This window comes from Rhinopithecus bieti, unplaced genomic scaffold (genome assembly GCF_001698545.2).
Source record: "Rhinopithecus bieti isolate Rb0 unplaced genomic scaffold, ASM169854v2 scaffold_1530, whole genome shotgun sequence".
Lineage (NCBI taxonomy): Eukaryota > Metazoa > Chordata > Mammalia > Primates > Cercopithecidae > Rhinopithecus > Rhinopithecus bieti.
The window spans coordinates 455,751-461,403 of record NW_016803808.1 but is presented as its reverse complement, the minus strand read 5'-3'; the positions used below and the strand labels follow the sequence as shown (position 1 = coordinate 461,403).

The 5,653-nt window shown below is 41.3% G+C and overlaps 1 long non-coding RNA gene across 1 annotated transcript; it reads left to right on the top strand.

Moving 5' to 3' along the window:
- Positions 1 to 3,667: 3,667 nt before the first annotated feature.
- On the top strand, positions 3,668 to 5,418 carry LOC108516027 (uncharacterized). Its single transcript, XR_001881698.1, has 3 exons — positions 3,668 to 3,760; positions 4,507 to 4,663; positions 5,336 to 5,418. It is a non-coding gene; the product is annotated as an uncharacterized LOC108516027 (long non-coding RNA).
- Positions 5,419 to 5,653: the final 235 nt, after the last annotated feature.

Sequence of the window (5,653 nt, the reverse complement as noted above, 5' to 3'; positions counted from 1 at the left end):
CATGAAAAAAAGCTCATCATCACTGGTCATTAGAGAAATGCAAATCAAAACCACAATGAGATACCATCTCATGCCAGTTAGAAAGGCATTCATTAAAAAGTCAGAAAACAACAGATGCTGGAGAGGACGTGGAGAAATAGGAATGCTTTTACACTGTTGGTGAGAGTGTAAATTAGTTCAACCATTGTGGGCGTCAGTGTGGTGATTCCTCAAGCGTCTGGAACCAGAAATACCATTTGACCCAGCAATCGCATTACTGGGTATATATCCAAAGGATTATAAATCATTCTACTATAAAGACACATGCACACGTATGTTTATTGTGGCACTGTTCGCAATAGCAAAGACTTGGAACCAACCCAAATGCCCCTCAGTGATAAACTGTATAAAGAAAATGTGGCACATATACACCATGGAATACTATGCAGCCATAAAAAAGGATGAGTTCATGTCCTTTGCAGGGACATGGATGGAGCTGAAAACCATAATTCTCAGGAAACCAACATAGTAACAGAAAACCAAACACCGCATGTTCTCACTCATAAGTGGGAGTTGAACAATGAGAACACATGGACACAGGGAGGGGAATATCACACACCAGGGCCTTTCCGGGAGTGGGGGGCTATGGGAGGATAGCATTAGGAGAAATACCTAATGTAAATGACAGGTTGATGGGTGTAGCAAACCACCATGGCACATGTATACCTATGTAACAAAACTGCACATTCTGCACATGTACTCCAGAACTTAAAGTATAAAAATAATACAAAAAACAATGATCATAACTGATTTTAGTGCCCAAACTTTAAATTAATGGATAAGTAATCAAAACAGAAATTTCTGATATGCTAATTTCAGATTATTCTTAGCCACTCTCTTGCTACATTCTTTGTGGTTTTCTTTGCGGTGTACTGGAAAGCGCACTAGACTTGGAGGTGGAGGTTGTATTCTCAGAGGCATGATTTACCTGTTGATGCGGCTTTTGTCGAGTTAACTCAATCTCTCTGAGCCTCAGTGCTCTCCCTGGAAAATGGGGATACTTATTTACTCTACAAAACTCACCATATCACTGCTTAGCAGATTCAATGAGAGGATGCATGGTGATGAGCCACAAAGGTATCCCTCCTCCAGACCCTGCCAAGGAGGTCACACATCACTGTCTGTTCTGCAGCTCCACTTCGACGTCCTAGGGTCATTTCAAAACGAACCAGGCCAAAGCTCTTCTGTTGATTCCCACTTTCATCCCTCAAAACTTATTTTGTTTCATGGCATCACCATCCACCCAGTTTCTTAGTCCAAAAACCCAGGGTTCATTGAGGATTAACCATTTCCTTTACCCCTCACATCTAATCTAACACCACACTTCATTGGCTTTACTTTCAAAGTATCTTTCAAGTCTCACCATTCTCACAATTTCCAATGTTACCACCCGAGACCAAGCCAATGCCAGCTATTCCCTGGACTTTTCCATTATTGTCTCTTAATCTTGAGTTGGTCTTTCTACAACCAGTCTTTCCCACCTAAATTCCTTTCCCCCAAAGCAGCCAGAATGGCCTTCTAACACATGTATATCACAGCATATCACCCCCTATTAAAAATCTCCCATTGGATTTATATTGCATTCATAATGAAGAGGAGCTGAGCGCAGTGGTTCACGCCTGTTATCCCAGCACTTTGGAGGCTGAGGTGGGCGGATCATGAGGTCAGGCGTTCAAGACCAGCCTGGCCAGCATGGTGAAACCTCGTTTCTACTAAAAATACAAAAACTTAGCCAGGCATGGTGGTGCACGCCTGTAATCCCAGCTACTTGAGAGGCTGAGGCAGGAGAATCACTTGAACCCAGGAGGCAGAGGTTGTAGTGAGCTGAGATCACACCACTGCACTCCAGCCTGGGTTATAGAGCGAGAGTCTGTCTCAAAAATAAAAATAAAAAAGGTGAAATTCCCCCATGCCTCAAATCTGAAACGGACTACTCATGTCCTAAAACAACTACCTACCGTGCCGTCCAACTCTCTGCCTTGGTGTCCTTGTTCCCCTTCGGCTGCCTGGTTCCAGTCACACTGGCCTTAATGTTCTGTACTGGGCCATGCCCCTTCCTGCTGCAGGGTGATTGAATTTGCTGTGTCCTCTGCTGAGAACATTCCCTCTGAAGATTCAGAACTCAGATCAGGTTTCACCTTTTAAAGAGGCCTTCCTTGGCCATTATGGTAGAATTTTCTATTAGTTTTGTCTAGCTCTCTGTCTTTAGATGCATCTTTTTCTTTATCCTCTTAGTCCATTCTGCATATCTGAACCGTTCCCCTTCTCCCATTGGGTTTTCATCTGTTTTCCCACCTCTTCTCTTACTCAACAGGCCTTGCAAAACACACCATCACGCTTACCTATTGCTTGTGGTTTTTACTGAAATAATTTTGTTTGTCCATTCCTACCTTTAAAGGCAATGAATAAAATTATTTATATTTATTTGCCTCTGAAAAGTGAGGCACACCCAATCCAAATTGATTTTAACACATTTGCAACTCTTGCTGCATGTTTCTGTAAGTCTATGGCTCTTAATGGAAAACCACCACCACCACCATAAGGCTCTTCATTGGTGTTTTAGACACAGGCATTAGTTCTTATCCCTAAAGTTAGAAATTCTAGAACAGTACGTTTCCATTATTAGTGGAAAAATGGAACGAAAAGTGTTCTATGAAAACAGGCTCCGGCTTATATTCATAGGTTCTTGGATTTGGCCTATTTTCCTTTACTCATCATTGCACTGAAAGACTTTCTTTTACATAATTTTTTTTATCCCCCAGGGAAGATAAAAAATTTTCTCATGATACACATGAATTTTAGAATCCTTGAATAATTAGAAAAATCAGGTGAGCTAAAGATACAAGTCATTATAAATTTTGTAGAAAAGTTTTACTTCAGAAGAACTTTGTGCCTAAATGTTTCTACCCATAAAAATATTGGTTGAATCAAAGCAAACAACTACGAATGAAAATGGACAGTAGACAAAGATGAACGTGGGTTAATGGGGAACAGTCACTACTACACAAAGTTTCTAAAACATGCGCTTGCCTGCAATTTCTACAGGCTGCTACTTCTAGTGTGAAATGTGCATGTCCCTCCCAGAGTCTGCCCCTTACAATATCATAAAGTGTAAAAATGCCTTTAATTCAGTTAAATGATCTTGCTGTATAAATTAGCCTGGTTTGCATTGACCACACAATATTCTGTAATGCAGAGCTTGTGTTCTTTGTACTGCTCCAAAACCAAATATTTAATCTGTCACTCTAATCTTGGATATTTGGAATCTTCTCCGTATATATCATGAGATATTCTTCAAAAGAATAAGCTTTTGTTTCACTACCAAGAGGTGAGTGCATTTTGAAATCCACTGGAACCTCACAGGTATTGAATCTCTTCTGTGCAAATTTGGGTGTGGACCATGGAAACTTGTAAGTCTACAGAAACTAAACCAGAGCAGGTTTTATAGTTGGGCCTAAAATACAGTTCCTAGGGTTCACTTTAAAAATATTTTCATTTTTTTCCTGGATTTTATTGCAAAGATGTTTTGTTGTTGTTTGATTTTTTTTTTTTTTTTTTTGGTCTACACCTGGGTTTAATTCCTCCACTATTAGGTACTCACTGTGCTGTGATGGTTTGAATGCAGGTTTGGCCTTCTCTCCAGCCTGTGACTACTGGGAAGACAGTGCACCTGTCCTATTCACCTTTGTATCTCTGGTGTCTCACTCAGGATTGGGCACAGGTACGTCTTGTAGTACATGTTCAGTGAATAAATGATAGTGCATCTCAATGATCTATGGTTTAGAGGCCAGCGTGGACATTTTGTGTTTCAGTACTTAATCAAGTTCGGTCTGTGACCTGGGAAGACCCACAGTAGTAGTAATATTTTCCCTGTGTTTTTGGTTACAACATGTTCATGTTGCTATTTATGTTTGGAAAATGTCCAAGGTTACCACTATAATGGAATCACTTTCATTTGAGAATAGACTGAAGGTTGGATAGAAGATAGGATGATATAGACAATGCCATGGGAGCGCTGATAGAGTGAAAGCTGTGAGAGCTCACTTAGGCTAAAGACCGCACAGTTACCCTTCAATCTGCCCAGACCTCAGGTGTGCTTCCTGCATCCAGCTGTCTTGCACTCTGTCGTGCCCAATCCACAATCCCTAAGGATTAGACTGCAGGACTTGAAGGAAGGAAGGATAGAGGCAACTATGGTGGAGTGTGATCACTTGGCTTGTAATCAGAGGCTACAGAACCAAGATTTTGGACTTTGAGTCATGCAAACTTGAGCCCTCAGCACAACAGGAATAGTACTGCTGAATTCAGAGTTTTTTTGTGTATGTGTGTTGATTAAGTAAAATATTACAAGCTGGAGAACAGAGGCTCTGACCAGTGGCCAGGCAAGGTGATGGGCCTTACGTTTTTGTTAGCTGTTTTCTCATTTTCTTAATGAGTGTTGTATTTATTCCTCCACAAATTCAACAGTGCTTGCCAAGGACCTGCTATGTGCCAGGTGCTGCTGGAGCTGGGAACCTAATGATCACAGTGTCCGCCTCTGCCAGCCTTTGTGTATGTGGCAGGGGTGGTTTTGAGTCCCACCATCTTCCATCCCTGATGCTTGGAGAACCTGAGGACACACAGGGTAAGTGATAGCCCAAATTGGGAGGAACCCTGACACCAGGTCTGAGAGCCTCCTTCAGAGAAGCTATTTGTAGCATCTCGGTGATTTATCTCCCAAATCTTATTAAAAAATGAATGGATCAGCCGGGTGCTGTGGTTCTCACCTGTGATTTCAGTAATTTGGGAGGCTGAGGTAGGTGGATCACTTGAGGTCAGGAGTTCAAGACCAGCCTGGCCATCAGGTTGAAACCCACGTCTTGACAAAATATACAAAAATTAGCTGGGTGTGGTGATGCACACCTGTAATCCCAGCTACTTGGGAGGCTGAGTCAGAAGAATCGCTGGGACCCAGGAGGTGGAGGTTGCAGTGAACTGAGATTCTGCCACTGCACTCCACCTTGGGCAACAGAGCAATACTCTGTCTCAAAATAAATACATAAATAAAAAAAAAGAATGAATGGATCCTGTGATCTGGGGTCTAAATAGTGTTATTTTTGTTGACCTCTTACCTGTGTGGATTTCTTATAGATTTGGTAAAAGAATCTTATTCCCTCAAAAGCAATCCTTAGCTTTATTTCAAGATTTCCCTTAGTATGTAAACCAGAACAAGACATAGACCTGTGAGATACTATGTGAAAAAGGGTACAATGGTCAAACAATTTGGGGAGTGTTTCTTGCTCCATCCTCCTCCTAGAGAGTCCTGGTGGACCTGAGATTTTGGGAAGATGCAGACACACCGAACCCTAGTGTTGTTTACCTCTGGGGCTGCTATTGGAGTAACAAAGGTAAGGTTATCAATATTTAATTAACCTCTGTGTTGTTTATAAGGGGCATGTATTTTTTTATAAGTTAAATAATCCTACAAAATAAAGAAAACAATAAAAAAAGGAGATCCAAAAAAGGTTCTGAGAAGTCCTACCGTAAGGAAACCTAGTATGTCCCAAATGTTTCCCACCAGGTAACACTTAACTGGTTCTTATACCAAATTTTTTGGGAAGTGTTTTCTTAGGAA